At 46.9% G+C, this 11,451-nt stretch overlaps 1 long non-coding RNA gene across 1 annotated transcript; it reads right to left on the bottom strand.

Annotated features, from left to right (window-relative positions):
- Positions 1 to 2,284: 2,284 nt before the first annotated feature.
- On the bottom strand, positions 2,285 to 3,492 carry LOC118909989 (uncharacterized). The gene is made up of 2 exons (XR_005023792.2): positions 2,534 to 3,492; positions 2,285 to 2,342 (listed from the first exon to the last, which is right to left on the bottom strand). It is a non-coding gene; the product is annotated as an uncharacterized LOC118909989 (long non-coding RNA).
- Positions 3,493 to 11,451: the final 7,959 nt, after the last annotated feature.

The following is an 11,451-nucleotide window of genomic DNA, read 5'->3' on the forward strand; positions in this document are numbered from 1 at the left end:
CCTCCCCCCACACACACCAGGGACAGCTTTCACCTGATCCCCTAGAGGGAGCTGCTGCTCCTGAGTTGGCCCATCTCAGATGGGCCTTCAAAACCCACTCCTCAGCTCTTGCAGTCACAGTGGTTCGAGGAGCCCAAGAGAGGCACCTCCTGACCACTGGGGGCAAAGTGGAATGAAGCTAGCAGCAGGGTACACACAAGCAATAGAAGGGATCAAAAAAGGGCAGGGTGTGGGCCAGCAGTGTGGGCCATCGAGTAGATGAATGAACAGCCCTGCATGTGCCCACAATTAGCTCTCAAACAAACAGCAAAGCCAAGACAGCCTTCTGGTCTGCAAGGGCTTCCACCATATCTCTCCTATTGCCAAAGGAGTCTTTTCCTACTGCCCACACAGCGTGGCCAACAGGAGCCCCGCAACTCTTATTAAAATGTAAATAAATATTTGCATTTCAAAATTAATATTGCACTTCAATATTCACCTTGAGGTTCTTTTTGCAAAACATTGAAAATCAGATCATAATTTGATGATGAAATATTGATTGCACATCTATATTTCTATGCAGAAGTCTATACTATGTAGACAGAACAACCACCCTATAATATCTTCTATTTCAAGTCAATATGAAGATGGATGGTCCCCCCAGGCAAGTGTTGATAAAATACTTACATCAATACAAAAAGACATTAATGCCAATGCAAGTCAAAGCCTGTTTATTGGTTTGGGTCAAGCTGGCTCCAAGACGGGCTTCCAAACATCAGCAGCTCCAGCCAGTTTGCATATTTCTTCATTTACATCATGTGAGTGGGGAATGACAGGGGAACGTGGACTGGCAGATGGCTGCCCACGTCCGCTCCTGAATCAAGAAGGGGATGAAAATAAAGTAAACCCAACCTATAAAGAAATTCTGGGAGAAACTTTACTACTGTCATAGCAGTGTGCTTGTCCTCTCTCGATTTCAAAAAGAGTAAAATTAAAAGAGCAGAAGTAAGAATCACCTCCATTCTTGTTAGGTGCTTAGCATAACAGGAACTAGATCTCATCTTGACTGGGGGCATCTGCTGTGTTTGCCTGCCCAGCCCTTACTACCACCTGAAAATCCATATATTTAATACTTCTTTAAATACTCATTGATTGGCTGCCTTCCTCACCAGAAAGTAAGATCCAAAGGGGCAGAGGTTTTTTCTTTGTTTTCTTGACTGCTATTTTTCCAATGTTGAATTAATTTCTTTCCACTTCATTCATTCATCTGACAAATCGAGCACCTACTATGTGACAGCACTCTATTGGGTTCCTGGGATACACCAGTGAACAAAACAGACATTCTAGTGGGCTACATGGCAATACAGGTAATAAGTACCAAGCAGAATAAATTTGAAGGTAATAATTGTTCTGGAGGTGAAGTCAGCAAAGTAAGAAGGCCGGGATGCTGGGAAGATGGATTCCTATTTTAAATCAGGTGGGCAGATTCAGCCTCACTGAGAAGGTGAATTTGAACAAAGCTTTTGTAGGTTGGGGAGTGAGATTGCAGCTATAGACAGGAGAAGGTAGGGTTTTCCTGGCACTTGGAAGAGTGCAATATCCTATGACAGGAGTATGCCTCATTTATTTAGGAAACAGAAAAAAAAATGAGTGGCTGGAATGCAGTGAGTGGAATGTTTGGACGATTAAATGAATGATTCTGAGGCATCCAGGGGCCATCTTGCCCCCAACAACCACCCCCTTGGGAAAGCCTATATGAAAAATAAACTAAGCAGGGAAAAACAGAGCCCCCTGGATCTAGCCATGCCTGAAGCAACATCTGCCCCACATCTTTTCAGTTCTTGAGCCAAAATATTCCCTTTTTTAAACCACTTGTAACTGAAAGATTCCTGATGAAACACTCTGAAACTCCAGTGCTTAAGACACTTGTGTTGCTGTACCCGTGATGAATCTCTAAGACAGGGGCTGCCTGGCTCTGGAACAGTGGGAAATCTATCCGGGGAGGGCAAAGCCCAGAATCCATCTGTGCAAGGTAGTCCTGGAAAGCTGACAGGTGAGAAAGAAACTTTCAAATTTGCAATTTTCAAGTGTCAGAAGGATATTGTGCCACTCCTCTGACATTAAGCATCTTAGGCAGTCTCCCCATTTTCTATCAACACATCTACTGTGTGAGGTGTGGCCTTTGCACTTGCATGATCCGGAACCCACGACTGAGAGAGAGTACTCCAGGTGTTAGCTTTCCCAACAAGTCACATTCGAAAGACTAGACAGATCCTTCTTCAATTACCAAAGTTGCCGACACAACACTTTCAAAGGATTCTATTCAATTCAGCAGGCACTCTGAGCAGCTGCTCTCCAAGGTGCTGAGAAGGAAAAGGAACACATGATTTGGTCTGTTCCCTTAAAAGGCAGATAGTTGAGTGGGTGAGGGGCCCTTATGCATTTTATTCACATGTATTCATGTTGAAGGCAAGATACTGGGGACTGGGGTGGAAACTCCCAGAACGGGGAAGACAGACATTCACATGTGAGTACTTTATGTGTGACCATTCACCATTATTCATTCAGCAAATGTGAAGTAAATGTTTCCTGTGCAGTCAGCACTCTTTCAGGCATTAAGGATACAGCAGCCAGCAAGATGGGCAAGATCCCAGTTCACGTGGAGCAAATATAATAAAGTGAAACTATAATAAAAATAAATAAATGTAAGTACAGATAAACATAAAAATGTAACAAAAATAAAAACTGTAATTTAAAAATGATTTCTGATATTGACAAGTACAACAAGGAAAATATATCCCAGTAGATAGGCACTGGGGAGCATCGAGCAGCGCAGAGAGGTCAGGGAAGGCTGACCTGAGACACAAATGATAGGAGAGGGCCAGCCTGCAGAGATGCAGGCACAGTATGCTCAAAGCAGAGGGGACGGTGTGTGCAAAGCCCTAAGCAGGAGTGGGCCGGGCACACCTGAAGATCAGAATCAAGGCTGTGTGGCCAGTGCTTAGTGAGTGTTGGGGAGAGATGGGAGGTGAGGTCAGGGTGAGTGGGGCCCACTCATGAGGAGTGTGGGTTTTATTCTAAGTGCCAGCACCTTTATTTCAGGGCGATGTTGACATACTCCCACTTGGATAAATTAACACTCTCACCTTAGCAGATCATTTGGGTAGAAACAAGAAATACACCCAGCAATGCAAAAACAGGGTTAAGAGATTTCTACAACTTCTTAAGATATGAACAATGGCACCTTTTATTTTTTAATGAAGAAAGCCTGCAAATAAACACAGATCCAGTCAAGGAACAGTTCATCCAGAGCAAAGGGACTTGAGGAGGTGGAGGCTGACCCACAAGGATGTGAGGACATTGACACCAGCCCAGAGCTGGGAGAGATGTGTCTGCTCTGGGGGGATGCAGCATAGGATGGGGTGCAGCTAGTTGGCCAGGAAGACCAGGGGTAGGGCTTGGAGTTGAGAGGGGAGAGGGGGTTGGGGGTTGGAGGAGATTTAAAGTTGAAGGGCTGTTGTGTACCTCCCATGGCCCCATCAGCTTCTACTCTCCTTAGGAGCCTCAGTCCTGGGCCCAGGGTGAGGTGGGGGAGGGTCTTACCAGGTCTCTGCTTAGCCTCTGGGCTGTGGCAGCCATCAGGAAGGGTGAGGTCCCGGCTTACAGCAGACCACACGTCTCGTTTTTAGCAGCAGCTGCTGTATATTTTGGCAGTTGGAAAAACATGAAAGAAATTCATTTCTCTGTAGCAGCTACAGGATGAACAGGGGAAAGTAACTGAAAAGGTCAAACATGCCTTTCACCTACTCAGCTCATAAACCAGGAGAGGCTGAGTACCGAAACTTCAGGAAGGGGGGAAATCCTCTGTGGTGCTGAGATCCTACAGAGCTGGATTCTGGGGGGATGGCTCCTCCTGCCCCAGCTCCTGGACCCTCTGTACCAGCTTTCTGAACAGAGTAGGGTAGGAGCAACTGTGCCTCTAGAGTTCTAGGGCAAGGCACTTTAGAAGGGCACTATAGGGCTGCGGTCAAGAGAATGGGCTCTGGACTAATAATGACATCAGTTCAAATTCACTCTGGCTGTCATCCTAACTTGGGGGTGGCACCATTGGGGCTGAAACCAATAAAGTATTACAAAAGGAAGCCAGAAGTCTGAGGAAGGGGCTGTTTTCCTGTGCCAGTGCTAGAGGGCTGACCCAAGTTTTCCACATACTGAGGAACAGACTCTCAGCTGTCTTTGAGCCCCAAAGAAAGCAGGTAAGAAGTGAAACAGCTTAGTATCTCAGGTTCATCCCCTGCTAACCAGCACAAGTCTGGGGCAGAGCCCAAAGGTAAAGCTTCCAGCTTTGTCTGAGACAGAATAGGGTCTTCATTCCGGAAAGAGCCTGAATAAAACCTTTAGGAAGTTATACCTCAACAGCCATCATAGTTGGAAGACAATGTCATTAAAACTATCCAAAGAACACCCTAATTTTATGTCCACCAAGCATTCTTCCAGTCTCAATTAACTCCCCATTGCATGTGCAACTGAAAGATTGTGTGTTGACAGAATGGGGGCCAACTGACTTTTTCCTTTAGCAGGCATGTTTTTTGTTTTTAAACCAACCTTCCAGTTACACACTCATACACACACACACTCAAAATGCCTCCTGCTACATTCACCATGAAGGGAATGGTGGAGATTAAGAATTCCATCCCACAGGGTGGATTGAACCAAACACCAGGGGATGCCTGTATGGTTCCAAACCCCAAGATAAATGTTGCTTCTTCACAATAACCCTGTTTTCTTTTCTCTTCTCCTGTGCCCACCCCACCCCTCTTGGGACATAAGAGCTCAACAGAATAAGGTCAGAGCTGGAAGGATCCTGAGAGCCCATTGAAAGCAATGACTCCTGCTCTGAGGTTCACAGAAGTAGCACTGTGTTCTGTGAATTCTTGGCAAAAATTCAGAAAACCTAAGGGAATCCACACATTAGTTGATAATGAGGCCACACAGACTAACTAACGCATCAGCCACCTCATTAAACTGATATGCTTAATACTGTTTTTATTGCACAATCACTTCTAAATGTCTTTTATTAATAAAATTGGGGAAATGAATTTGTTATTCCTTAATAAGTGCAGTGTGTTTAGTTGACAAAATCTTTACAAAGATAAGGATCAATGAGTGGTAAGAATTCTAAAAGGGTGTCCTTGTTCTGCTGCATTAGAAACCATGGGTCTGCCACCCCCCTACCCAAAGAAAGAAATGAGGGGAACAAAAACCCATAATTTCCTCAAGCTTCAAATTTCCCTTAAACTCCCTAACCCCCCTAGTTTATAGCAGCTAGAATCATGAGGGGTAATCTCTCTAGACAGTGTTTTCTTTTTTCTTTCAATTCACTCAAAGGTCAGTGAATGAAAGGTCTGGCCCTAAAAGTCACTATTACTCATAAGTATGAAATTATCAGTCCACCTGCTGCTCTTGATAGGGAGGGGACATAAAAGGGCCCTTCTACTACACCAGTAGTTTCTCCATGTAATCTCCACAACAATCTCATGAAGAAAGTATAACTTTTCCATTCTGCAGATAAGAAAGTTAACATCTGGTGAAGTTAAAAGACTTTCCAGGGGAACATACGTTTAGAACTAAAACCCATTTCTGTTTAATGTTTAAGTCCAGGTTCATGAATCACACTACACCACCCTGTAAACACCACTGGATTCAGAACCATGGACAGAGGTGGAGTCCCTAGAGTCTTCACTAGGAAAGGGTTGGAGGCAAAGAGGGTGTGAAGATAGGTGCTGAGTCCCAGGGAGAGCTCTCCTTACAGAAATGCCTGAACTAATAGGAAGGGGGCTAAGGCCAGTGAGGGGTACATCACCGTAATTGGTTCATATCACATTCAAACTGATCTTTTGAGATCATTTTCTATTCCCACCAACTACTTAAGCTAGGACAAGCATTGTCATCTGTTAAATGCCATTCCCAGACTGCCACCCAGAGTTTTTGTGAGGCAAAGATGAATTGGTACATAGAAAAGCTATTTGAAGTTCATGAAAATTCACTGCTAAGGAAAAACTGTAACAGACCAACCCCCAAATCCCAGTGGCTTAACATTTATTTCTCTCTTGTGTAAAGCCCCAAACAGGGATTCCTGATTGTCACAAAGCGTGCCTCTAAGAGTGATTCTGGTATCCACGATCCCTCGTCCTTGTGGCTCTGCCACCTTCCAACATGACTTCAAAGGTCCTTGTGTTTATCAGCTTCAAGCCGGAGGCGGAAAAATCTTTAAGAATACCCAAGGTGGTTTCTCTAAGCCAGGCCTGGAGGCGGCACAGCACCTCTCCTCACGTTCTACTGGCTAGAACCCAGCTCATGGCCACATGAGCTACAAGTAGGGCTGGGAAGTATAATCTAGGTGTGGGTACCAGAGATAAGGAAATGAGCTTTGATGAACACAGAGCAGTCTCTTGCTCCTGTACAAAGTTGAGAAGTTGTCATAATCACCTGATTCTTAGCTCCATTTGAGATCTTGAGAGTGGGAATAAACTAAGGATGAACCATGTTCCTGGACTTGCCCTGAATGCATTTCACATGTAGATAATCTTAGATTCACTATCTGGGCATCTTGCATACTCCATGGTACAAAATCAGGGGAAATTATCACAAAATAAATCTGTTAGGTCATTAGATTCTCCAGGAGAATATAGAAACACACATATATAATATATATATTTTTTTATATATGTCATATATATTTACATTATATGTAATATATAGAGGGATGTCCATATTATATATGATATATCTGTATCTATATAGCATGATGTCTCCACATACCTGGAGATTCTCACTCAGCTAACTGGGGAGGGCCAGGGAATGTGTTTTTAACACAGAGGAATTGGTCAGAACTCTTTGAGTTGCCAGTGAAAGAAATTCACTCACACAGTCTTCAGCAAGAAAATGTTTTGGGTCTTTGTGTGACAGTGCCAGGGGCTGAATGGCTTTGGGCCACAGGTGGATCCCGGCTCCAACAGCCCCCCCAGGCCACGCCGGCTCTCCACCTGTCACCTGATCTCCTCAGTGGGGGACCCATTTCTCAGGGCATCTCCCTTCAGGGGTTAGGTAGACACCGGCTGCTCCAGGCATCCTTTCTTATCAGCAACCTTAAGAGAGCTGCTCTCTCCGTAAAAATCACATGATGTGTCCCTTCGGCACTGATTTTCCTGTCTTGGGTCCCGTGCTGATCCCTGAACCAATCACTGTGACCAAAAAGATTGTATTTTCTGATCATCCACATCTGGGCCATGAGCCCCCCCTGAATCTGGGGGGTGAAGTGTGATCAGACACACATATAAGTGAGGTCTGATCCATACCACACAAATGTGTGGCTGGAGTGGCTCCCCCAGGACAACTAGGGTGCTAGTCCCAGAAGAAGTGACAGTCCCAGACAGGGAAGCGGCACTGAGCAAGCAGCAACAGAGTCCTCGTACACTAGGCCGTGGGGGGCCCCGGAGGTGTGGGAGCCCTGGGTCTGAGTCTGCCTGCAGGCTGTGGGAAGGAGCAATCCCTCAGAGCTGCAGAGGGGTCTCTGCTCACCAAGCTGCCTGGCATTCCTGCCCTGCCACGGGCCTCTGTGGAGGGCCCCAGCCCTGGAGCCCATGAAACTGGCACGACCCCCGGGCTCCTCCTGTCAGAAGTCCCAGAGTGTGCTCGGCTCCTTCACTCTTGCCCACCCAGTGTCCCTGCCCGCAGCAGCTTGGCCCCCTCTCCTGGGGCCTACTGCTTGGCTGCCAATAGCACCAAGGACTTTAGCTGATGGTTACTTAAGACAAACTCATGAATCGTGTCCTGAAGCCTATCACAAAGGGCTCTTACATCTGGATTCAACGTTCTGTGTGCACATACATCGCATGTGTGAGTGCTTCTCCTCTCTACCCAGGAAAAACACCCACAGCTTTCATCAGGTTACCAAGCGAACCTGTCCTAAAAAAGATGGAGAACAATTGTGCTTCTCTGGACATATGCTTCAAGTATTTAATGATGAAATTTCATGTACCATAATACACATTCTGGAGAAAGCTATATGGACCAATTTGGAATTACATTCTTAGATCAAAGTTTTCCAAAATGGATTCCTTGGAAGATGGATTGATATGATCTGATGTCCAAACCAAAATATTTTCATATTCAAAAAAGTTGGGGAAAAGCTGAGTTAAACAAGATTGAACAGGCTTCTTTTCTGCAGGACTTCTCAGAGCCTTTAGTACTCAAATGTGTTTCATGACTCCCCTGGAGAAGTGACTGGTAGGCAATGTTTCCCATGCTTACCTAACACAAGCAGTGTCTTATAGGGGGGTTTGCTTTGTTTGCAGCATCATATTAAACATTTCCTTGAAGGTGGACTCATGGGTTATCCATTTGGGAACTCCCTTGTCCTCAAGGGATGTACATTTGTGGTGGTGACTTTGTGCTACTGTGAAGAGGCAGCAAGCATCTAAAAGATTTTAAAAGGGAGTGACATTTAAGGAGAAACATTCTCTTTTAGGATTTTTTTTTTTAAACATTCTCTTTTTTTGCCTGAATTAGGACAAATGCGATGTCAGTATGTTTGCAAGGTCCCCCCGCATCTCTGTGAGCTGTGGAGTGTCCAGTGGAAAAAGCAAGGGGCTGGAGTCAGCACTCCTTGGGTGGACATGTGGCTCTGCCACTAACTGGCTGTGTAATTCGGGCAAGGACTTAACTCCTCTGAGCCTCAACCTGTTACATGGACAGGAGATTGATGTGAGGATCAAATGAGATCATGTAGGGAATGAGCAGTATATGGCATTCAGATCCCACCCTTCGCAGCCAAGGCAGTATTCTGTCTGGGTTTGGGGTCTGCAGAGCTTCACCCTTTGCTCTGGAAACTCCAGGAAATAATCCCACTGTTCTTACCAACCTTTACTTCTTGCCTCAACCATCTCCCACCTGCTCCTGACAGCTCCCCATTCTCTCCTCCTCCAGCTGCTCTGCTGATGCTCCAGATACCTCCAAACATCGCTGACCCCCTTCCCTGCCCTCTTGTGGAGGGATGATGGCAATTGGGCCATGACTTCTGAGGCTGGCTGCCTACCACTTGCTTCAGCATTGACCCTGGCACCACCTTGGGCCGATAAACCACAAGGAAATAGGTGCACAGGCCCCACTATTTGCTGACACTCACAGACTGTCTTTCAGGTCACCCTTTGTGATATGTCACCATGAGCGAACAAATCCACACCAAGTCTGTTCAATCAGAGCTTGTTTCTATCTGCATCTGTCATCGCTGATTGCATTTGAATGGGTTTCATCTCTATTTTAAATAAAAGATTTATGCCTTAGCTGTCAGAGCCTGCCTTTATTTGAAAATCTAATCTTGTTTCTAGGATTCCAGATTAATTTATTAGATTTAGGCGTCCCTCATGAGTTTCTGAGAGAAAAGGAGTAGATTCTCCTCTCTGCAGACAGCTCTGCACGTGCCACACAGAGGAAGCCAAGAGCTGGACAGGCTTCACAGTCCAGCGAACCAAGGCAGGACAGAAGCCACCTCTTGAACAGCTTTGTTTGGTCACCTTGTGTCCAGGGAGTGTCTTCTGGATTCCCAGGTCTCTGGGCTTCCAGGCCGTTAGCTGGGGGTCTTGGTTTCCTGCAGGTGGCACTCTACCGAGCTTGTCCTTTCCCCCAAGTTTTGTGGAGGCTCCAGAATCCTGAAGACACCTCAGTGGGAAACTGACTGGTCTACGTCAGCTGTGCCAAGGGGCTCTGAGTCTCCTTCATATCGGTGCTGCATCTCTGCCCCCCTCAGAGCACTCTCCCTACTAGCGAAGCCATGGGGTCAGAAGACATGGGCTGAGTCCCAGCTGTGTGACCTTGGGTAGGCCACTTAAATTCCTTGACCTTCAGTCTCTGAAAGATGGAGATAATCTTAATGCCTATCTCATAGAATTCCTGAGTTACCGAGCATATGGGGGAGAAGCTCTTGAGAGCTGCCTTCTATGAGTTTGTCACCACTTCAGTGAGTACGAGGGGTGGGGGAGGACAGGGTGTGCTACTACCTCCTTTGGAGGGGAGGGTGTGGCTGCTCATGGGGAGAAGTGACCTGCTCAGGGTCCACAGTAAAGGGAACGGCAAAGCTGGCCTGGCACCAGGAATCCCAATCCCCACCCAGTGCCACAGGCGCTTCCTGCCTCCCCCAACCCCACCCCTGTCCTTGTCTCTGTCATTCTCTCCCTCTCCCCCGTTCTCTCTCTCTGCAACTGACTGAAGCTCTGAACTGCCACCCTAAAATTCCTATGTTGAGGCCCTAATCCCTCAATGTGACTGAATTTGGAGATAGATATTATTTAGATTTAAAGAGCTAATTAAGGTTAAATGAAGTCATAAAGCTGAGGCCCCAGTCCTACAGGGTTGCCTTATATGAAAAGGAAGACCGCACTCTCCCTCTCCCCCCCACCCCCCCCCCACACATGCACGCACTATGGAAAGGCCAGGAGCACACACTGATGGCAGTAGCCTACAAGCCAAGAGAGGAGGCCTCAGAATGAAACTTACCCTGCTGTCATGCCTGTATGCCCACCTTGCTTGGACTCCCAGCCTCCAGAGCTGTAAGAAGGAAGTTTCTGCTGTTCAAGCCACCCAGTCTGTGGTACTTTGTTATGGCAGCCAGAGAAGACTAACATACTGTCTGTGTCTCTGTCTCCGTCTCTCTCCTCTCCCTCGCTCCCCTCTTCCTCCCCAGCCATCTGACTTTCCCGTAGCATCCCCGCCATCTGCTGGTCAGTCTCAGGATAGCAGGCAAGGTCCTGGCCTCGGAGAGGTTCTGCCTCTTCTGGGGCAGCCAGAGCCAGAGCCGCTCCCTCTCAGCCACGAACACACACACACACACACCAGCTGACGATGAGAGCTGAGATGGCCTCTCACCACTCCTTCCCTGGCCCTCCTATATGCCAAATAACCCCGTATACCTCAATTGCTGACACATGAAAAACAATTATTTTCAGTTATAAGCTCCTTAAGGTCAGGACCACAACTGTCCCATTTCTTTATCAACTCTCATTTCCACCTAATTTCTCATTGCCCAGCACACAGCAGGTGCTTAAATGTTCCTTGAGTGAGTAAGGGAAGATACTCCTTTTGGGGGATTTCATGGGCCTTCATCCTTGGGGGGCTCGGAGCCCGGGAACAGGAATGGCTTTTCCTCCTGGAGAGCTCCCACCACACGCACGCTGTCATGCCTGTATGCCAACACTCATGCCCAATCTCAGCCCCTGCACACAGCGCCAGGTGCCTGCCACATGGCTAAGAGCTAATAAATCAGGAGCATCGCCTCCTGTCTAAGTAGAGGGGCTCGAACCCAGCTCTGCAAGCCGACCCTGAGCAGGGACATGCATCTCTTAGCTTGTCACTTGGCAGAGAAGGAAGACGCGGTGGCTGTCCCCATCATTCAGCTTCCTCCGGCTCAGAAGGGAC

Source organism: Manis pentadactyla, chromosome 15 (genome assembly GCF_030020395.1).
Source record: "Manis pentadactyla isolate mManPen7 chromosome 15, mManPen7.hap1, whole genome shotgun sequence".
Taxonomy (NCBI): Eukaryota; Metazoa; Chordata; class Mammalia; order Pholidota; family Manidae; genus Manis; species Manis pentadactyla.